Below are 24045 nucleotides of genomic sequence, written 5' to 3' on the forward strand. Positions count from 1 at the left end.
GAGGGTGGGAAGCACTGTAGGACATATTTGTCAATGAAATGGTTAGTCTCATAGAATTCTAGAAATATTGAAAGGTGGCTATAATTACTGACATGTATTTTTATGAAAAATCTGGATTGGAAAGTTAGATCCAAGACTTAATGGTAATGCAATGGCCAATCTTCATGGATTTAGTATCCCAGTAAATCTGCATTTTGTTTTATTCATTCCTCCAAGTTAGAAACCTGAGCAAGAAACTTCTTTCTCCTGCATTTCCCACATCCAGTCACCAGGCGCTTCATTTCTACCACTTAGTTATTTATTGAGTCTAGCCTCACCTTTTTTTTTCTTTCCAGTTTTATTGAGATATAATTGGCATGTAACAGTGTATTAGTTTAAGGTGTGCAACACAATGATTTGATACATGTATCTATTTTGAAATGATCACCCCAGTAAGTTTAGTTAACATCCATCACCACACATAGACATTTTTTTTCTCTCGTGATGAGAATGTCAAAAATCCACTTTCTCAGCAACTTTCAAACATGTAGTATAGCATTGTCAGTTATAGTCACCGTGCTCTACATTACATCCTTCTGCTGCGTGCTCAGTCATGTCTGACTCTTTGCAACCCCAACGACCGTAGCCCACAAGGCTCCTCTATTCATGGAATTTTCCAGGCAAGAATCCTGGAGTGGGTTGCCATTTCCTATTCCAGGGGATTGTCCCTACCCATAGATTGAACCTATACTCTTGTGTCTCCTGCATTGGCAGGCAGATTTTCACCTCTGTGCTACCTGGGAAGCCCACATTATATCTCAAAGTGGGGTATGGGTGAAATGGTGAAGATAGTCAAAAGGTACTGACCTCTAGGTATAAGATACATCACATCCCTAGAACTTACTTATCTTATACTTGGAAGTCGGTACCTTTTGACCACCTTCACCATGTTATCCAATCTCCTACTCTCCACTCTGGCAATGACCAAACAGTTCTCTGTTTCTATGAATTTGGGTCTTTAGGTTCCACACATAAGTCAAATTGTACAGTATTTGTCTTTTCTCTGACTTATTTCACTTAGCATAATGCCCTCAATGTCCATCCATGTTGTTGCAAATGGCAGGATTTCCTTCCTTATTTTTTTAAAATCAGTTCCACCTCTTAATCTCCACAGCCAATGACCTTGGTTCAGATTATATGAGATGTTTTCAATTGAGATTCTTCCCTGTTTTCACAGCCCTTGTTGCACCCATCCAACTTACCTTCTAGCTCAAGAGATCAAATGCTTGCATAAGGTATCTATCTCAATGCTCCCCATCTCTTTGTAAAGGAGAAAAAAATTCTAAATTCCTATATATGGTATATAAAGCCCCAAATCATTAGCCTACCTAATTACTTCAGTTATTGCTCCTCCCATAGGCACATTCATATGAATCTAACTAGAATTTCCTGGGGAAAAAAATCACGACTTTTTCCTGTCCGTTACATTAGTGTGTGGTGTTCTCTGAGCTTTGGATGGCCTGTCCACTCTCATCCCAGCCTTCTTTGGCCTACCAAACTCCTAGTCATCCTTCATAACTTGATTCCAAAGTTTTTTCCAGTCTCCTCGCTGAAGCATTTCTTGATGACCCCTCACAGTTAGGGAAGCATAATGAATGTTTATTTACTTTGCTTTTCAGCACTTGGACACCCGTTTTGGGGGCACAATTTTACATTTATGGCACCCTTTCCCCATTTCAATCCATGTGCTTCCCACTTGTTCATATGAGACTGACTTCATCCCTGGGCCTGAGGGGATGTGGAGCATGAAAACCTAGTGTCTTGGTGAAAGTGGAGAATCTAGAGCTTTCCTGTCTAAGGGAGACATGAAAATAAACAACCAAGGTCTTCCTTCAGTTCTGTTGACCGAGCACATTACATGTCTGGCGTAGCATTATATGCCTAGAGAAAGAAGGGATAAAAACTAGAGGAGCAAAAGTAGAAGTACACAGGGAAAGGATAGACATGGTTTCCATACTACACAGGGGAAGATGGAATTATTGCTGGATCTTTGCTTCTATTCAGATACAAAGAAAAGGAAGGACTGAGTTGAGAAGGGAAGAAGAATGGAGGTTTATACCCCAGGCACTCACAATAGTGAGGGCCAGGGAAAATATTGCCTTATTGTTTATATTTTCAAAAGATACGGAGTCAGGAGTCAAATGAACCTAAACTTGATCTGCCTTAGTCATGGTTCCCATGGAAATTGATCATGAACATAGGCATTTTTACAACTTTCACAAGGAGAGTCCTGGACTCTTTAGAATTTATTAATAGGTGAAACCAAAGCAATATAGCTTTGTGAGGTGACAACCTAGAGCCTAAGTGTTAATTTAATAGGTCAGTTTAAGAATGACAGCCTAGTGATCATGGTGATGCTCAACAGCCCTGATGGCCCTCCTCCAACACTGGATTTGCTCCAGATGCCCCCAGGAACTCTGTTTGATAGTTTGATAGTACATTATTTCAAAATTCCCCTGGATTAAAGAAGAGGCCAATGACTATTAAATATCAAAGACTATTAGATATTTCAGTTCCTTATTCCTGAAAAAAGAGGTCCTAGAGTCCACCATTAACTAGTCAAACACACATGTGGAATCTAGAAACATTTCAAATGGACTATTTCAGATCCAAGTACTATATTCTACTTCCTTCCAAATCTTCAGGGTTATGGGGATTAGAAATTCAACTTATCCCTAGGCTTAAATACTTGGGACATATCATGTGATCGACCATCTGGGTAAGTAAGACTATGTCTTTTGTCCCCTCTCTTTTATAATCTCTCTACCTCTTTCTTAGCCTTATAGTTCCTTAGTGCTCTTTTTCTTTATTCTTCTTTTCCCCCCATCTCCTTCCTGTCTATATTTTGTGTCTAGTCTCATAGGAGGGTTGTCTGCATTCCTTGTTTTCCTGGGAGTGGGAGCAAGATTGAGGTGGGGTGTTCTGGATTCTAAATGAGGAGGAAGGATGGGAACCATTCTTGTTGGAGGTAATCTTAGGGGAGAAAGTTTAAATAATTGGATTGTGAATGTTAATTTTCTGCTAACAATTCCCCTTGTTATTCTATTGAAAGTGTTTCTTTCTCCTACTTACCCTTTGATTACCCTACAGAACCCAGGTAACTTGGTCAGTACCAGGATCCAAGAGAAGGTGTGTTAAAAGTCTGTTACATGAGACAAGTTAACTGCACAAAGGATCACCATACTCCTGAGATCTGGGAAAGGTGTTCTTTTAGGCTTTTACTTGGCCACATAGCCTTGTTTTATGGCTTTTGGATTAAAATTCCTGAACTGAGAAATCAGAGTATGAGAGGCTTATACTTGGTTTCTACTAGAGAAAGGAATCATGCTCTTGGAAAGGAGAGCAATATCTTCTTGATTTTCTACCATCTCAAAACAGATGGAACACTTGCTCAACTTTATTTTTGGCTCTGCAAGGGCTTCCCAGGTGGCTCAGTGGTAAAGAATCTGCCCGCCCAGCACCAGACGCAGGTTTGATTCCTGGGTTGGGAAGATCTCTTGGAGAAGGAAATGGCAACCCACTCCAGTATTCTTGATTGGGAAATTCCATGGACAGAGGAGCCTAGCAGGGTACAGTCCATGGAGTCATGAACAACATCAACCACAAGCAGTTAGTATATGGAAGTTGAAAGTGACTCCCATGACATGCATTATAATTATCCTATTGTGTTTTAACTACATTTTTTAAAACTTATTTATGACTTCCCATTAGACCTGGGCCCCTGGAAGGCTACCTTTTTACCTCTATGACCCCCCTGCCCAGTGAATGCTTGAAGCATCATTGGTGCTTTGGTGAAAGCAAAGTTGAGCAAGGGTTCCATCTGTTTTGAGATGGTTGAATACAAGGGTGAAGCAACCATGCAATGAACATCAAGAATGTTTATTTAAAATTTTCAGAATGGATTTGGGGACATTTTCTTGATTTTCTCATGTGTAGAATACCTTTATTGACAAAGCATTGCTTTTAAAGAAGCAATGATAAAAGTAAGTATAAAGAATCTGAATAAACTGAAAAAAAAAATAGTCTCTGTTGAGTATATGTTTCTCAAAATGTGGCCAGCAGACCTCCAGCTTCCTCCTGAAAGCACGTTTGTGGTGCACATTGCTGTTTTTCTCTCTCTTATTCTATCTGTGCTCCCCACCCCCAAGTATTTGCCCACAGTTTATTAAGTATAATTTATTCTTGCTTCAAATTGAAGGAATCATGTAGGATTTGTAGTCATCATTTTGAGAGGAAGAATCTGAGGTCATAGAAATGAAGTGCCTTGTCCTAATGCCCACTGAATCCCTGGACTCAGATCTTCAGATCCCACACTAGTTTTCACATTCACCCCCTCGTTTTTTAAAAAAATATTTATTTACTTTTGCCTATGCTGGGTCTTCATTGCTGCGTGGGCTTTTCTCTAATTGCAGCAAGTGGTGGGTACTCTCTAGGTGTGGTATACAGTCTTCTCATTTCCGTGGCTTCTCTTGTTGCAGAGCACGGGCGCTAGGGGGAGCTGGCTTCAGTAGGTGTGGCTTGGGGGCTCATCACTTGCAGCTCCTGGGTTCTAGAGTACAGGCTCAATAGCGGTGGCACACAGGCTTAGTTGCCTTACAGCATGATGGATCTTCCTGACCCAGGGATTGAACCTGTCTCCTGCATTGGCTGGTGGATTCTTTTCTCTTTACCTGGAAAAGCCCACCCCATTTCATTTTGAGCATCCTGTTTGAGGTTGAACAGGGTGCTCTTCCCTGATCCATATTTTAGTAGGTAGAAGAAATGGCAGTGAGAATGATGTGGAGATATATGGTTTTGTTTTCTGAAAAACAAATGTAACTCAAGGATTTTTAAATTTTGTACTTTATTAATGTGATGACTGCAAATACTCATCCAGATCAATGAATATTCATATTAAAAATTGTTTATCCTCAGAGATACTTTCTGAGGTACTTTCAGATACTCTGATACTTTCTGAGATACTTTCTGTTCATAAACTTTACCCAGAAAATTAAAAAGAAAAGGATAGGATGTATATTTTATAAGTACTTTCTGTATACACACATTACTGTTTCCTTTTTAGTCTTTTCATGGTGGGCTATGGAATTATTTTGCTGGATAAATTATGGAACAATTGCTTGGTAAGCTCACCAAAGGAGAAGTTAAAGTGGAAAAGGATTAGTTTCTAGGCATACAAGCTTTTCTCTAAGTCACAGTCAGCTGAGCTTGATATTTTTAAGGCCTAGCAGTGACCAAAATGTATCCTATCTGCTGGATGGGTGCTGAAAATGTGCCCACACTGGGAGAAGTGTTCCCTTTCTACCTTTATCTCTTCTGTTCTCTCTTCCCTCTCTTCTCTTGGGTTCTCTCCTCTCCCCTCCCTTCTCCTCTTCTCTCCTGTTTTCTAAAGGATGCTTTGTATGTTAAGGAAAAACACTTATCAAGGTATTTTTTGGAGTAACATCTTGTTCTTACTTTCATGTGTGGACCTGTTTGTGGCCCAGGCAGTTAGGCTGTTTGATGCCTTTCATTAAGTTGCCCCAAGACACTCCATCTTTGGGTAAGCTGCAGATATCCCGGTCCTACAAGAGAAGCATTCAGATTTCAAAGTTTTCTATTTTCAGTGACTACATAGGGTCAAGTATAATAGTTGGGGTGAGGAGTGTCTTTTGGCTGGAGAAATGAAGGTGGGGATAAGAAATATTTCACTGATAATAATGTTAAGGTGGGATTAGAATTTTATGTTTTAAATCAATTGACATTTTTGGAAAAGTTATAATAACTCAAGAAAGTAGTGCTTCACCTCAAGTGGCTCACTGTTACACTCTTTTCTGTTGCTTTTCTGTTTTCTTGGATAAGAGTTTCAATAAAATGGATGTATCATTGACCTTCCTCTATGGGTCACTGGAGGAAAACAAAGGAGTCATAAAGGAGTATTTCTATTCTTGCATGAAAAGTGCTATAATGCTACAAAGTGCTGCTCTGTTGTTATAGTGGGAACCATGCAGTAATAGAGCATTATGGTGAGGTTTCTTGGAATTTTTCTAATGCATGTAGATTTGAAGATGCAGATAGGATGTAAGTTTTTAAACATTAGGCCATGGCAATAAATAGGCCTCAGTTCTTTTGATAATGCACAGAACTGGGTATATTTGTGTGTGTATTTTGTGTGGGCTTTCATTTCAAAAGGTACATTTATTTTTAAAATTTTGACAAATAAAGTGCTTCTTGACTGTTGGTTAAGGCAGGAAAAAAATGATGGCATGAAGTCAGTCATGTATGCCATGATTTAGTGGGCTTCATACTTATATTCACAATAAATCCTCTTAAGATGTTCCTATGAAAAAGTTTTTCCATATGATATAGTCAGTTTTATATGTCTATCATTTAATTTTATTCCTAATAAATTCTCTCTTGTGAGTTTTTGTTTTGTTTTGTTTATTTTTGTTTAGCTGCTGTTTCTTGGAATAATGTTTTAAAAGGAATTTACTATATATATGTATATATAGATACATATTTATATAGAATTTAGTATTTCAAAATTTTCTTATCTTTTTTTTTTCTTAAAAGTCAAAACAACTCTGAAGATGTAAAGAATCTCTTTTCCAGATTATCCAGGAGTAGAATTTGGGATTTTTATCTTAGGAGAAATACATTCAGAAAATAGAAAAAGAAAAACAACAAAACTCCCAGCTGGAGTGAGAAAAATCAAACCCTTACAGACATTTCTGTCTCTGGCCAATTGGTGACTTTCCAACAGGCTCTGTCTTTTGAAATCTGTTTTTTTTTTTTTTTTCTCTTCAAAATTAAACCTCAGTTGTGTCTTAAATAGAAAGTCTCCACCGTTCTGTCCATCATGACTCTCTATAAACTTTCTTTCATGAAGGAAAAAGAGAGTGTTTCTGAGAGTCTTGGAACAGTCATCCAGGTGATTTCACTGTTGAATTCATATTGCTTGCATTCTCCCCTATAATATTTCCTTAGCATAAAATAAATTCTATAGTGAAACCTCATAGCAAAAGAAATCTTTCTGGAGAAAAAGAAGTCTCACTAACTGTTTATTGTAGCACAATATAATACTCATGAAGTGTTTACAAGTGGCCTTTAAATTTCATATTATTAATCATTCCTGATGATCTGTTTGGCTCCTGAAACTTTGGTCTTATGAAATGTTGAAGATACTCATCTATGAAGAGAAGGCCACCAGTACAGCTGACAGACAACAGTAATGAATCTGTACATTCCCTTTAGCTGCCAATGTGCAGGGAGCTGTAGGGAATATAGCAGATGACACAGCCCTTGTCTATAAGAAATTGGCATCTGGAAGGAGATTCAGAGGCAAAGATAAGCAAGTTCTGGAGGCAGAAATCTCAGCTTTAGTCATAATAGCTAATGGGAGAAAGGCAGGCAAGAAGCAATTCTCAGACTTTAGAAGACATGTGTAACTGAAGTATTAGAGTCTCACTTTTAACATGACATTCTTTGACTTTACTTTTGTAAATTAACAATCACCATATTTTGCTTTTCAAATGGCTGCAGCTTCCTTTTGGCATTGTTGTGAGTTGATCCCCTTGTGTCTCATATCTGTCTCCTAAGGACCCAGGAGCTTAGATAATGAGTGTTTGCAAGTATCACCAGTAATTACTACCCTCCTCACTTGATAGATCTGCTCTGCTGTAGGGCAGGTGAGGGGTTAGTAGAGACCACTATTATCAGAAATAATTAGTCATTTAGCCAGAGGGGAAAGCTTAGTGGCCTAACCATGGGCTTTACCCATCCAGGTGGGATTAGGGGCTCTGTTCTCAAGGGGGTCTATGCAGCCTCTTTATCTCAGAACCAGCAAGACTGCTATTTGCTTCTTTTGGCTAAGAATTTTCCTACCCTCAAAAATCTTTGAAAAGTCACCAGGGTACCAGCTGGGAGAAGCATACCTGACTTTGGAGGAACAAAAGCATTTGCCTCCTTCATTAGGGTACTCAGTGGTGTTTTCCTACAGTCCTTCTTGCAGCCCTTGGTTTCCTGGATTGACTGTTCCAACACACATGCTCAGGGAGCCCCCAAAGTTTACACAGACATTCCTGCAAGAGCAGCAGAACTTTGGCTGGAGGGGCAGACATGCCGTCAGATCAGATCAGATCAGATCAGTCGCTCAGTCGTGTCCGACTCTTTGCGACCCCATGAATCGCAGCATGCCAGGCCTCCCTGTCCATCACCAACTCCCGGAGTTCACTCAGACTCACGTCCATCGAGTCAGTAATGCCATCCAGCCATCTCATCCTCTGTCGTCCCCTTCTCCTCTTGCCCTCAATCCGTCTCAGCATCAGAGTCTTTTCCAATGAGTCAACTCTTCGCATGAGGTGGCCAAAGTACTGGAGTTTCAGCTTTAGCATCATTCCTTCCAAAGAAATCCCAGGACTGATCTCCTTCAGAATGGACTGGTTGGATCTCCTTGCAGTCCAAGGGACTCTCAAGAGTCTTCTCCAACACCACAGTTCAAAAGCATCAATTCTTCAGCTCTCAGCCTTCTTCAGAGTCCAACTCTCACATCCATACATTTCCACAGGAAAAACCTAGCCTTGACTAGACGAATCTTTGTTGGCAAAGTAATGTCTCTGCTTTTTAATATGCTATCTAGGTTGGTCATAACTTTCCTTCCAAGGAGTAAGCGTCTTTTAATTTCATGGCTGCAGTCACCATCTGCAGTGATTTTGGAGCCCCCCAAAATAAAGTGTGACACTGTTTCCACTGTTTCCCCATCTATTTGCCATGAAGTGATGGGACCAGATGCCATGATCTTCGTTTTCTGAATGTTGAGCTTTAAGCCAACTTTTTCATTCTCCACTTTCACTTTCATCAAGAGGCTTTTTAGTTCCTCCTCACTTTCTTCCATAAGGGTGGTGTCATCTGCATATCTGAGGTTATTGATATTTCTCCCGGCAATCTTGATTCCAGCTTGTGTTTCTTCCAGTCCAGCGTTTCTCATGCCGTATGTATTATTAAATCTTCATGGACAGAGAAGATGGAGAGTGGGGTCACATAGGAACCCCAGATTGAAGGACATAAGGACAGATGTGCTGACATACAGCACTTCGTTTAGGATAAACCTCCTTCTCACATGGACATTTCTATGTAGGATGCTCCAGAGTGGATATTCACAGCTACTTATTTAATGAACACTAATAATTTTTGAACTAGCACTCTCCAATAGAAATAAAATGTGCATGGCATATGTTATTTTAAATTTGCTAGTAGCCACACTAATAAAGTAAAAAGAAATGGGTGAAATTAATGCATTTTGGTAATGTATTTTATTTAACCCACTATAGCCAAAATATTATCATTTCAGCATGCAATCAATATTTAAATGATTAATGAGATATTTTATATTATTTTTTCTTTTGTACAAGGTCTTCAAAATTTGATGTGAATTTTATACTTACAGTGCATCTCAGTTTGGTCTAGCTATGTTTCAAATGCTCCACAGTGCCATGTGGATAGTGGCTTCCATATGGCACAGCATCATTCTAGGGCATGGCCTTGTAGGCTAACTGGTCTTCTGCATGAATGAAGAAAGCATCTTATTTTTAAAAATTGAATGATAGCCACAAATGACATCATGACCTCCACCCCCACCTCCACAGCCATTGAATAAAACCAACCAACCAACCAAACAAAATCATTTATAATAAGAACAGCCTGCTGGGTTCTCAACGAATTTGAATTCGTCATAATGGGGTCCAGAAGTGGGCCTTGGTGAGATAGCTAATTCTTTTCCACAGAAGCTGTAGTGAAGATTTTGTGACCCAATTATTCCATCAGCTGAATTCTATGTGGCAAGCTCCAGGGTGACAATGCCAGTGCGTTCATTTATCCCTAGTTGGAGATTCTGGTAAGTGAAGTAGAGAAGGCCAGCTAGTGTTTCCTGTACTCAGGCAGCCACATAGGCCCCTTGTACTCAGTGGCAGAAAGCCAAGCTGAGTTTATTTTCTTGTCTGCCCTGCACCGAGACTCAACCCAGATGGCTTGGCCTGTCGACCAGGGTCTGTATGCCTCAGTGCCTTAGCCGAGGGATGGCACATTGTTGGAATCCCTGGAGGGATGGGAATGGTGAGGGGATTTGGAATAAAAGATGTCTGCAGTAGAATGAAAAAATGATTGTTGGCCTGCCAGCCTTGTCCTTCTCCATACCCAAATAAGCAAAGTGGGTATTTTGAACAAATTTTGAAAGCGCTTGGGGAAAGAGGAGCCTTACTAATAAGCAAGCTGTTACAGCAGTAGTTCACCAGGCGCCGTTGTTCTTCCTCAGGAAACCTAGATAATACAAAATGATGGGTTTGGTTTCTGTACTGTTGCTGGAGTAAGGACTTGATTTGTAACAAGTTGTGTACTGCTCTTACAGATGACTTTTTGGTTTTGCTTTTCTGTCACAAAGGACATTTTATAGAAAACTGGAAAATTTAGAAAAGCATAAAGGAAAAAATTCAAAATTCTCATTCTCACCATCCCGTAATGTACCAATATGAAGTTAAAAGTCATTATTTTCTTAAGTTTTTTTTTTCCCCTCTTCAAATGCACATATATTTAAGAATTGGTGTTATAGGTAAGTCTGTGCTCTTTTTCACTTGACATAGCGTAAACACTTTACCACATGTTATTTTCTTTATAAGCTATACATTGAAGAATGTATTACGTGACAATGTATTCATGTTTTCCCTTGTTGTGAGACTTGTTTTTTCTAATACTTCCTAAGTGGCATGCAGAAAAATTTTAGTTTACCTGATTTAAATCTTAAATAGCTTGGTTTAAAATCACTCTTAGGCATTTATAGTAAAAATAATAAGCTGTAAAGAGAAGTTAAAAATTTTAAATGCTTTTTATTTCATAACTCCTTGCCTTGTACCCAGGAACTTTTCTCTTAAGTGGAGTTGTGCTATGTCTTGCATAAAAGGTGGTGTGCAAATCAGTGAGAACTGCTTTTTCCTGGTCATGCACTTTCTGAGTTATTAGACACAACAGTGGTGAACAGTGTATGTCCAGAGCAAAGCACACTGTCTTGTACTCTGTCGTGACATGTCTGCCTCAGACTCAGGAGGGATCTAGTGGTGGTGCTTGTTCTTACAAGGGCATTTGGTTCTTAAGTGCAGGTTTCCTGGAGAAATTTCTTTTTAAATAAAAAGTGCTGATGATATTAACTAAATGGCAAGAGACTTGTATTTACTGACTTTCCAGCTTTTCATTATGGAAAATTGTAAATAAAGTAAACAATAGTATAAGTATACTCATGTACCCATCATTCAGATTGGACAATGATCAATATTCTGCCACACTTGCTTCACCTATATCTTTATCTACCCCTCATACCTACCACTTGATTCTGTCCTGTAACCCATGTCCCTATCATGATATATATCACACATTCTGAGTGAGTGAGTGTTAGCTGCTCAGTCGTGTCCAACTCTTTGCAACCCCATGGACTGTAGCCTGCCAGGCTCCTTTGTCCATGAAGTTCTCTAGGAAAGAATCCTGGAGTGGGTTGCCATTTCCTTCTCCAATAAAACATTCTGTCTCCCTAGAAATTTCCTTCATGTCCTTTCCCATGCAACCGTCCTGTCCATCCCCCCTTTTCAAGGGGAAGCCACCATTCTAATAATTTTCACCTTAATTTCCTTTGCCTGTTTTAGAATTTCATGTAAATAAAATCATACAGTGTGTACCCTTTGTGAATGGTTCTATTCACTTAACATTGTCTGTGAGAGCCGTCATTATTGTGGCTTGTATAGTAATTTGTTCATTTTTATTGCTTAGTAGATTCTTTTGTGGAACTACATCACAATTTGTTGACTCATTCTCCTGCTAACTTATATTTGGATCATTTCTGGTTCAGGGGATATGAGCATTCTTGTGTAAGTCCTAGTGGACCTATGTCTTCAACTCTTGGGTAACTATTAGGCCTGGAATTGCTGGGTCAGAGGATAGGTACATTTTAACTTTATAAGAAGCTGCCAACTCCTTTCCATTCCTGCCAGCTGTGTATGACAGTTGCAGTTGTTCAACATCCTTACCAACATTTGCTGTGTGTTATCTTAATTTTAGCCATTCTGGTGGTGGTGAAGTGGTATCTTGCTGTTTTGTTTTGTTTTTGTTTTTGTTTTTTTACATTTCCCTGATGACTAACAATGTCAGTTTCTTCCATGGGCTTATTGTCCACTTGTGAAGTGTCTGTTCAAGAAAAACTTTTTTTTTTTTTTTTTTGTTCCAGGCTAACCTTATGTCCTAGGGGGCTTCCCTGGTGGCTCAGATGGTAAAGAACCTGCCTACGATGTAGAAGACCCAGGTTCAATCCATGGGTCGGGAAGATCCCCTAGTGAAGGGAATGACAACCCACTCCAGTATTCTTGCCTGGAGAATTTCATGGACAGAAGAGCCTGATTGGCTGTAGTTCATGGGGTCGCAAAGAGTCGGACACGACTGAGTGACTGACACACTTTATGCCAGGCACTGTTTCTTTGTGCAAGGGCACAGAAGGGGAGTGTATTTCAAAGTAGGATGCATAGGAAAGCTCTGCAGGGTCGCAGCTTGCTTCTGTGCCTTGTTGCCTCTCTTCCAACTTTGTGGTATCATTCATTTCCTAGGACTGACCTTCTGACTTCTTCCTTGACTGAGATTATGATTCCCTTTATCTTTACTTTGTCTGTTTAGGGCAGGTTTCACTGGAAAGACCATTGCCAAGCTCCTTAGTGCTAGGTAGCTTTAACTCGATACGTTAGCATCTCAAAAGGTCCGTTGAGAACTCCGGATCCCATTCTAATCCAGAGCCTTGAAAATTAAAATATCTCAATTAACTGTTTTGAAATGTTGGAATTGAGTCAAGAAGTAACACAGTTAAAGATTGCCAAGTGACACTGACATTATAGAAACTTAAGAGCATTTGAAGAAAGGTTGTGATTTATATCTAAATCACAGTGCTGATCCTACAAGCTAAATAATGCTTTTCAAACTCTGTGGTGAAGGATACATTAAAAAAAAATTGGCAGTCCATTATAGACCAATACTTTTCATAAATACAGAATGTTGCAGCAACGTGAACTTACTAGGTTTCTATACATGTACTTTCCATTTCTCCTTGCAGATCATTAATAGTTTATAGACCAAAAGTGTCTTTGGGTCACTCTTTGAGCAGCCCTCATTCCCAGCACTGACTCTGGAGTCAGACTGTTTATGTTTGAATCCTGTCTTCATCACTTGTTAGCTGGGTGGCCTCGAGGAAGCTTTTTATCTTGGTTTCCTCATTTGTAAAGTGGAAATAATGATGATACTAACAACACCTATTGCATAAGCTTGTGAAGATTATATGGGTTAATATATGGAAAGCCCTTGCAATAGTGCCTGGTATAGAGTAATGCTGGGTGAATGTTATCTATTATTATCGCTATCATTTCCTAAGTCCAATGTCAGCTAGGACATTTTCATTTATAACTGACAGAAACCCTGTTCAAGTTAACTTAAACAGAAAAGGCATATGTTGGTATTTGTAACCAGGGACACATATGATATTATCTAAATCTGACATTTCGCTTCTTTCTTCAGTGTTACTTGTATTCTCAGATAGGCTTTTCTGTGGGTGTTGAGATGGTCACTAGCTAGCTGCTCCTGGCTCATATCTTTTGCTTATTAACCCAATGGAAAGAGAGTCCCACCTTCCCATTTTCCCCAATTTTAGATGATTACTTCTATAGACCTGGCTTGGATCATGTCAAGAGACCCTAAGGACAACAACAACTAATAATTCAGAACAAATAACCTTCCGAAGAAAAATACAGTGCTATTATTAGAATAAGAGAGGATGGCCATTTCTGTCCATTAATTGAGGGAATGAGTTAGAATCTATTGTATCTTTGGGCTTCTCAGGTGGTGCTAGTGGTAAAGAATCCACCTGCCAGTGCAGGAAACACAAGAGATGTGGGTTTGATCCCTGGGGCAGGAAATTCCCCTGGAGAAGGAAATGGCAAACCACTCCAGTATTCTTGCCTGGAAAATTCCACAGACAGAGTAGCCTACAGTCTATGGGGTCACAAAGAGTCGGACGTGACTGAGCACACATACGCACAGTATACATATTTTCCGAATGGATGATGGTTTCATCTATGGTGGAACTTCTAGGAAAAGATATCCCATAAGAGGAGAATACCATTTATTCTCTGAGAGATGTTTGCAGTGTATGAGGTAGAAGGGTGTAGATGCTGCTGCTGCTGCTGCTAAGTCGCTTCAGTCGTGTCCGACTGTGTGTGACCCCATAGACAGCAGCCCACCAGGCTCCCCCGTCCCTGGGATTCTCCAGGCAAGAACACTGGAGTGGGTTGCCATGTCCTTCTCCAATGCATGAAAGTGAAAAGTGAAAGTGAAGTCGCTCAGTGTCCGACTCGTGGCGACCCCATGGACTGTAGCCCACCAGGCTCCTCCATCCATGGGATTTTCCAGGCAAGAGTACTGGAGTGGGGTGCCATTGCCTTCTCTGAGAAGGGTGTAGATAGTGACCTAATAAAAAACCATGATTTGAGTCTTCTAAAATATGGTCTTCTAAACAACAGGATATAGTGTGTTGGAAATATTTAGTAAAAACGGTCCTATAAAATTAGCCAGCACGAATCAGAAGAGCTTAAGTGGTCACCAGTAAGACATTCAGGTAGTCTCATTGTAGAAAAGCTGGGTCCAGTGGTCACATAATGGGGCACCTGCAATGTGAGGGAAATACATCAGTATTTTGCTCAAATCATATGAGAAGGTAAGTGGGTGCTGATTGCATTGCATCATTTGTTGGGAAAGTCTGTGCCAAGAACTCTGCAGGTTCTTTGTATGATGTGATGGAGGAAATGATCAGAGTTGTGAATGTTCTTCTCATTTGTGCTCTTAGTGCTTGCCAGGTTATGAGAGGTTGGGAAGAAATTGGTTGGTTCAGGGTATGGAAACTTAGTTTATTTCTCCGCAAGCAGATGGCTAGGTCATGGAAACTTGGTGGAAAAATGGGATTTATTGAGTTGCTTTCTTAGATCAAGGGCTTTGGGGGATTAAATGGCTCCAAGAGACCCACTTTATTGGATCCCAGAGACTCACGAGGCTGTACTTTCTTCCTGAGGAGAGAAGACATCTGCACCCATTCTACTTGAAATTGCAGAGGAAAAAACCCCCAAGACTTTCTGATATGGTTAAGAAAGGGTAGCTATTCACACTCATACACCACAGGTAACTGGTTAAACACTCATTTTCCATTGTTGAACTGTTCTGAGCTCCCCAGAATCATAAAGTTTGAAGAACTAGATGGCTATTTCTTTTTTTTTTGTACTGGAACTCAGTTTATTTATTGGATGGTTATTGACTTCCCCCTCCCCTCCATCTTTCCCTCCCCACAACCCCCACCCCTATGCATGGCTATTTAAGAGAGATAACCCCATTTACAGACCAATATTAGAAGTTTTGGTTCCTTTGAATTCAGTTTGGAGGACTAGGATTCTGAGTTATTCAAAAATTTCCTGGGGATTCTGCTGAATGGTATGATTTGAGAATCTCTAGTTAGTCTCTTAAATACAGCTTCTCACTGATTTGATTAGCATTTATTAATAATTAGAATAAGACCCTTGTGTGCTTCTATTTAGATTAATTTGATGGAACTGCTTTAGGAGCTGCTTTTATAGTACTTCCAAGACTAAATATTTTTGATTAGTTAACAAGTAATATTTTACTACTGTTGTCAATAAAAGTTCGTGTGACTCCCTTCTGTCCCTCTGTACATACATTCATGGGTTTCTGACTCTGTGATCACCAATGGAGAAAAGAACTGAGATGTTTTGGTTATCATGGGACCTCTTTGACCATAGCTACTTGGATGTATTCTTATCTTTGTTCCTAGATTCTCAGGTGGGTACGCATGTTTTATTACATGTTATTGTACAGAATATTATAAGTAACTTGAGGAACAAATTATTAAAGATATTTAGCTAGTGGTTCTGGAGACTCAAAGCCTGGAGAAAACAGATTGCTTCTGATTAGTGTGGAAAACCAAGGAACTAAGTTTGATGTTGGGGAGGACATTTCAGACAGAGAAGCCGTGAGTAGGCACTTCGAAGAGGATAAGCATGGTGGATAGTCATGGAACAGAGAGCAATTTGGTTTCGTGGTTGTATAACAAGATATAGATAATGAATGGACTTCAGTATTTGAGCAGTTAGGAACTGGAAGTTTTAGGAAGTGACATGACCAGAGCTCTATCTTTGGAAGATTTATCTGGCAAAAAGACTTTGTAGGGATGGGAAGTGGGGGGACATGAAAGAAGACACTGGGAGATTACTGAAATAGCGACAGTGAGAACGGAAAAGAGGCAGAAGATTTAGTGTCCACCAAGAATTTGAGCTCTGATGGTAGTAGTAGGAATAAGAAGAAGGGAAGAGAATGTGAGAATCTCTCATTGAGAATCTATAGTATTTGGCCATCTCTTAGATCTTAAGGACTAAGAATTGTGAGATGACAAAAATTAACTCTAGATGAATGGGAAAATAGTGATATCCTTAATAGCAATAGGAAAATCTGGGGAAAGACTATTAGTTTGAGATAGAATTGTTACTTAGAAAATAGTAGGTGGAAATGCTCAGTTGCCAGATGGAAATGTGAGTCTAGAGCCAAGAAGTCATCTATCCAAAATATGATAATTGAAGCAACAGCAGGAGAGGAGATCATCAAAGGAGGGAATGTCAGGGGAAATGGGAATGGAGCAATGACGAGTCTGAGGCCATTCACATTTAGTGGTGAGAAGAGGAGAAAGAATCTTCAAGGCAGTCAGAGGAAGATCAGAAAGGCTGGAACAGAATGAGGCACTATTGCATTTTCAAAGTCAGAGGGAGCTTTTCCAGATGAAGCAGATAGGCAACGGTATTAAGAAGAATTGAGAAGGACCAGGCATGAGATAGAGTAGTCAGAGAGAAGGTAATTACATGGCTCCAGGTGACCACAGAGGGAAATAGTTTTAGGAGAGCAATGGGACTGCAAACAGTGACTACAAGCACTTCATTTGTAGTGAGCACTTCAGGCAAGGAACGAAGGTGCTTCTCTCAGGAAACTGGTGGTGAAGGAAATGGGTGGGACACAGAGGAAAGGACGAGGAACTAGGACTGTAGAACTGATTCATTCAAAGAATTGATTCATTCAAAAAGTTGAATACCAAGAGTTTATTAGAAGACTGAGAAGATGGACCCAACAGTTGGGGAGAAGCTGATATAATATCATGTCTGGCTCTTTGTGACCCTATGGACTGTAACTTGCCAGGCTCCTCTGTCCATAGAGTTTTCCAGGCAGGAATACTGGAGTGGGTTGCCATTTCTTTCTCCAGGAGATCTTTCTGAAGCAGGGATCAAACCCAGTCTCCTGCATTGCAGGCAAATTCTTTACCATCTGAGCTACCAGGGAATCCCAATGATATAATTATGGTAATTTGTGGTAGCCAGATCTCAGGAGGCCAGACGGAGGTGGGAAAGGATGTAGTGAAACATGGGGACTGAGCACTGTTCCTTCTTCAGAGACAGGCTGGTCTCAGAAATTCTCTCTGCTCTCAAGGATTCCCACCTCGTAAAAAAAGATCAGAGGTGCACCAAATAACAATGCTGTAGAAGGGTTTTGCTACACACCACCCTGACCCTACTCAAAGCAGTATTTCTAGAGATTCTTATTCTCCCTTTGCATCCAAAGCCATGAGTAACATAAACAGATTCATTCTCTTCTGGGTCATACATTCTTCTCCCCCACCACCCCCCAAAAAACTTTATCAAAGACAGAAACTCATCTCTATCTCTGGAACTCTAGTAGGATCCTATATTTTTTACCCAGTGTTTTGGTAGCTTGTGTGATCATAGAGACCTATCCTTGCAGTGGGAAGTGATGGGTTGAATGCTATTCATGAAAATTGGTACTTACCTTGGGAAAAGTTAAGCAGTTTCCTTGAGCTCTAGTTCTGTTCATCTATAAAATTGAGAGTGATAACTAGTAATTTCAAAAGGTGGTTGTGAGCATTTGATGAGAAAGTGTGTATATATATATATATATATAAAGAGAGAGAGAGAGAGAGACAAAGTGAGAGAGAGAACCTCAATTACACTCATGCCAGTAGGTACTCTATAAAAGGTCTTTGAGAGAAAGTTCAGTGAGTGCCATGATGGCAGGCTGTATCTCACCTCCTGTGCCTGTGATAAGGGGGGACAGACATCTTCTTTGCAGATATCTTTCTTGAAGACTTATCCTGTCACGTTAGTCTCTTGCTGGATCACTTTCATCTTCAACAACTTTTGCCTCTCCTGTGTCCCTTCCCATTTTGGTTTCTTTTTCTGTGTTTCATTGCTCTTAGGATGTGCATTTTGAAATGGTCACCAATTCCCTGTTCACAATGAATTTGTTAACCTTTCAAGGAATGTTTGAATTTTAAGAGAGGATGGTGGGAGGAGGGTAGTGCTCGATACTAGGGACCAAAATGCTCCTGGGAGGAAGAATCTTCACATCAGTGTCTCACATAACACTTCTGTCAAACCTGCAGTGTGGTCCACAGACATGCATCTTCAGCATCACCTAGGAACTTGCAAGAAATGTAGATTCTCAGGCCTCGTCCAAAACCTTCAAATCAGAATCCAAGATGATTTATATGCACATTAGAGTCTGAGAGGCACTGTTTTAGGGAAAGAGCCATTTCATAAGGTGGTTGTGAGGATTTAATGGGAAAGCATGCACAGAGCACCCAATACATGCAGGTGTCTTAGTGGGTACTTAAAAAATACTCTTTGTAAATCCCAAGATGGCAAAAAGGGTCCCTTGTCTTCAGAGCCAGTGATGCAAAATGCAGATAAAGAGAGAAAGAACAGTGTAGCACTCCTTAAAGCACTAAAATAGGAAGTCTTTTTTTCCCTCCTGTGGGTTTTTTTTTTTTGTTTTTGGCCAGAGGAAGGGAAAATAATAAATGTGGAGGAAGGAATGAACATAACTGGCAAATAAGAGTGAGAAAATATGGAATGGAAAAACAAGGTATTTAGGAATGAAATACCTTGAGGTGATGAAAGAAGAAATAAACAAGGGGAAAAGGGCTCTTAAAATGCACACTGCTGAAAATTTGGAGGTAGGGAAAACTAGAGTTCTCTGGAATTGGCAGGGAGGTATGAGTGTGTGATGTATAGAGAGAGAGACAGCCAAACCCAAGTGATTTAGCATAAGGTTGGCTAAAAAACCCTTCATGTAACATGCTAAGCTTGTGTTTTGAATTTTCACTCAACGACATCTTTGTACAGAAGAACAGCATGGTTTGGTTTTGGGCCCCGCTGACTGGAATGAGTGGGAAGCAAGTGGCCAAAGGAGAGACTGTGAGGTTGTGCTGAGGTGTCAGTAAACACGCAGGCAAAGTGCTGACTCTCAACAACAGACCCTTTTTGGGGGTCTAGATGACTGGTGAGTCTACTGGTAATTACATCCACACAAATATTAATAGATGGGAACTAAATCACAACCCTTCTGCCCCCTCCATCAAGGGATGATTGCCAGCATGGGGTGAGTTAGGGACATGGTGCTTTCTCCACCCTTGAGACAGTAGATAGTGAGGGATGGTGGCCAGCATTAGGAAGGGCAGAAAGGAGTATTCTGCTTTCCTTCTGTCACACCTGAGCCCCTGTCAACGAAGGATCCCAGGCAGGATGGGGAAGAAGGAGGGTTTGGTGATGCAGGAGAAAGAGACATTAATCCTCAGCTCTGTGATGACGTGCTAAGACAGCTAACTTTTCTGAATCTCTATTTCTGAATCTTTGTAAAATGGGTCATGCATCTCCAGAATGTCATGAGGTGAATTAGTATCAGTTCTAAAAAATATTAGCCTTAGGTCAAGATGGGAACTCAGACATCTTGTAGAATCAAATCTCTTCTTTTTGTAGGTGAAAACTGAGACCAGGACAGTCAAGCAACTTGCTTAGGGACACACACAATTACTTACCAACAGATATACGAATCACTACCAGGTCTCCTTAGTCCGAACCTAGGGCTTAAAATATTTAGAAGCTTATTCTACTGTCTTCTGTGTTAAATTCTGGAGATAAATGTGCTTGCACTTTAATTTCTGGCTTGTTGACTTTTGTGAGCTAAGGCCGGGATACTTAATGATAAGTGTTTTAGCAGCTGTTGATTCTGAGTCTGACTTTCCATTTTACTGAAAGGAATAAACTTTACATTTTATCCAGATTTGAACTTTTGGCTTGCCTCATTTTTTATTAGCCTGGAAATTCCGGTTAGCTCAGCGCACTTTACTGTTGTGGACATTTGTTGGTGCCTTGGAAAGAGCATGGATGGGTTTTGGAATACGCAGCCTGGCAAGATACATATATATCTTGCCAGGCTGTGAGACATGTGTGTATATATATATATATATATATATATAGAGAGAGAGAGAGAGAGAGAGAGAGAGAGCGCGCACGAGCGAGAGAGCTTTATTATAAGGGATTGGATTATGTGATCATGGAGGCTGAGAAGTCCCATGACCTGCTGTCGGCAAGCTGGAGACCTAGGCAAGTTAGTGGTATAATTCAGTCCAAGTGTGAAAGCCTGAGAACCAGGGGAGCTGGTGGTGTAAATCCCAGGCCAAGGACTGGAGAAGATTAGATATGTTCCAGCTTAACCAGTGAGGCGGGGGAAAAAAGGGGCAAATTCCTCCTTCCCCACCTTTTATTTTATTCAGGCCCTCAGTGGATTGAAGAATGACCACCCACATTGCAGAGGGCAAGCTACTTTACTGAGTCCACCAATTCAAATACAAATCTCACCCCAAACACCCTTACAGACATACCCAGAAATAACTAACCTGAGCACATAAAATTGTTACTCTTTCTAGTCAGGCTCCAGTAAGCGTCCTCCTGCTGGGTGGTTTGCGCCAATCAGAAAGCTTTAGGGCTTCCCTGGTGGTTCAGTGGTAAAGAAGCCACGTGCCAATGCAGGAGACACGGATTCCATCCTTGATCTGGGAAGATCCCACATGCCATGGGGCAATCAAGTCTGGGCACCACAACTGTTGAGCCTGTGCTCTAGAACCCAGGAACTGCAACTACTGAGCCCATGTGTTACAACTACTAAAGCCTAAGTGTTCTAGAGCCTGTGCTCCTCAGCAAGAGAAGTCACTGCAATGAGAAGCCCGCACACTGCGACTGGCTGGGGCAGCGGAGGGGCGGCGCAGAGGGTGGGTCTTGTCAGGGGAAGAGGGTGGAGTTCTCACTGGGCAGGCGCATGCGTGCTGCTCAGGCTCCAGTACCGGGTGCCGCCATCTTGAATCGACTGTAACTTCTGCACACATCCCCACAGAGCTGAGGTGCCCTTGCAGCTGTTTAGCACCGTAAACTCTGGTCTAAAGTGTAGGGTTAAGATCTCTGCACTCTGACTTTATCAGCAAATGAAACTAGACGGAGCACAATGGGGAACACATGTATACCTGTGGTGGATTCATTTTGATATATGGCAAAACCCATACAATATTGTAAAGTTAAAAAATTAAAAAAAAGAAAAGAAGAAAGAAAGGTTCCACTATTTTATTACCCAGCTTCTATCTTTATTTCCTAGGACTTGTTAATGGGCTTTGCCAGTGACAAAATTAACTATCACAAATAGGTTCTTTTGGAGCTGATTGATAATTATTAGAAATAATGTTTTAAACGTTCTTAGAAGAGGATCTGGAATATAATAGGAGCTCCGTAAATGTTAGCTATCACTATCAGTAAATCCTCACTGAGTGCTTAACTGAGTGAAAGGTGATGGTTAATTGGGAGCTCAACCTCACAGTTAGAGACAGAATACTTGCCAGGTGTCTTCACTGATCTGCCAGAGTGTTTACAGGTGGCAAGACCAGTACTTAAACAGCCTATCACTGGCCCCAACCAAAAACTGAGCACGAACCTCTGATTGCAGATAGTTAAAAAAAAGTCAGCCATATCCTATAACGCCTTAGCCACCCTTCTCTCCTGTAGTTCATCTGGGTTGTCTTGCTGTCTCCCACACTAGCTTGTGTGGCTGGTCTATCATCAGAAAATTTTCTGCAACCCTTTTCTAGGGAGAAGGTAAGTAGGCAGTTGTTTTCCTGGGTCATTGTTATTTCTTTGCCTTCCTGAAACTCATTTCTTTTGCATCTCAAACTTCAATTTCTTGTTTCCATGGGAAGTCTCCTGTTTGGTCCTCATGTGGGTAGGCTGGGAGTAAATTCTAGCCAGATAGGATCAAACTAGAGAAGTGGCTGCTTTCACAAAGAAAGAGAGAAGTGATTGGTTCACTTGATTTTATTTATTTACTTATTTTTTTGAGAAAGGATGATGTATTTTTATGTTTTGCATAAAGTCAGTAGTTTGGGCTTCATCCATATTGATCAGTGGTAAAGGGGCTATTTATGTGGTACATCTGGGAAATGACTTTGTGACCGAAATAGGAAGAGACCTGCTCATTGTACCAGTGAGCAGAGTGTGGTTTTCCATTTTGTCCTGTGATTGGTCTCTCTATCCAGGGAGACGCTAAATGTAGCTCTAGAATATGGAGGAACAGTGCATTGTATTCAGTGAAAAACCCTGATCTGTTGGTCTTGGAATAATGGTGTGAAGAGGCATGTAGAGTAAATAATTAGAATGTAATCTAATATTAGCAGCTATGGACTGGCTTCCTGTGAGGTGGATTTAGGGATGCTTCGATTCTTAATACCATCAACATGCAGTTGAAATATACACACACATCAGAGGCTGGGTCACAGCTGGTATGTCATGGAGTATTTTCAGGAAAGGAAATAAGGGATTTACAGGGGGCAGAAATAAATAAGCCACATTTCCCCTTGTCTGTGTCATGCCAGACAGGGAGACTGTATATTTGTAAAATAATGTATTTCACTGTATATTTCTTAAGGTCTTAACATGCACAGAGGAAATGCTATGCATTTCCTTTCAGTTTTTTTTTTTTTTTTTAATCTTTGCCTTCAAAACTTAGGGTGAAATGCCCTTCAACTCCCTAAGGCTGGGTGAATCTCCCATTAACTCTGGGAGTTAATGTATCAAGATAGATTCTCACCTGCAGATCTGAAGACCAACAGAGTCAGCTTGGGGTTATCTTGCCCTCCATCAAAAGCTTGATTTGAACAGAGAATTGAGAAATACATGTTTACATTTCAGAAGCAACTCCATTTAATATCCTACATGACATTTAGGGCTTAAGGAAATATATGGAATTGCTTATGGGAGGCATCAAGCAAAAAAAAAAAAAAAAAGAAAAAGATCTGATTTTCTCTACACTCCAAGTAGGGCCAAGAGAGTGGATTTTGCAGTTTTATCTGCACAATGGTGTCAGGCACTCAGCACACTTGGGAACATAGACTGAGCTGTGACTAGCAACTAGTGTGATTGATTTATGTTTAAGTGGACCCATGAAAACTGTGGTAACCACGAGGCAATTCTGTAAGGGTCACAAACAAAGTTAGCTCTCAGATAGCTTGTCTCAGAAAATATCGTCAATACTGCAATGGTGTTCTGTTTGGGCTGGTATATTGATTGCCCCAGTCTGACAAACTTCTGGAAAGCTCGTTGATCCATTTCTCAAGCAGGTTCCCACTAGCCTTGATTAATTTGTTCTCTTCCAGCTGCATTCCACTCCTGATTGCTTATGGAGCTCTTGGAAAGCCTGCTTGGTGGGTGGTGAATGTTCAAAACTCCAAGCCATCAATCTTTTAGAAGCCAGAAGATACCCTCAGATTATCTTCTCTTCAACCGCCAGATTTTAGGGAGATAAACCTGAGGATGTCTCTTACTGGTGTCACCTGGAGCTGATTTGGGTCCCCTGGAGGAATCAAGGGTGGGGCTGGGAGATAGGCGGCATGCCTGAGTAGAGCTTGTTTCTCAGGCATTGCTTTGCAAGAGACTATCAAAACACAGAAGTCGGTTTATGAGTTTGTACCTTAGCAATCTCTCATGTCCAAAGGGGAGCTAGACTGCTTCTTCTTTTATT

This window comes from Bos javanicus, chromosome 10, assembly GCF_032452875.1.
Source record: "Bos javanicus breed banteng chromosome 10, ARS-OSU_banteng_1.0, whole genome shotgun sequence".
NCBI classification, from domain to species: Eukaryota; Metazoa; Chordata; class Mammalia; order Artiodactyla; family Bovidae; genus Bos; species Bos javanicus.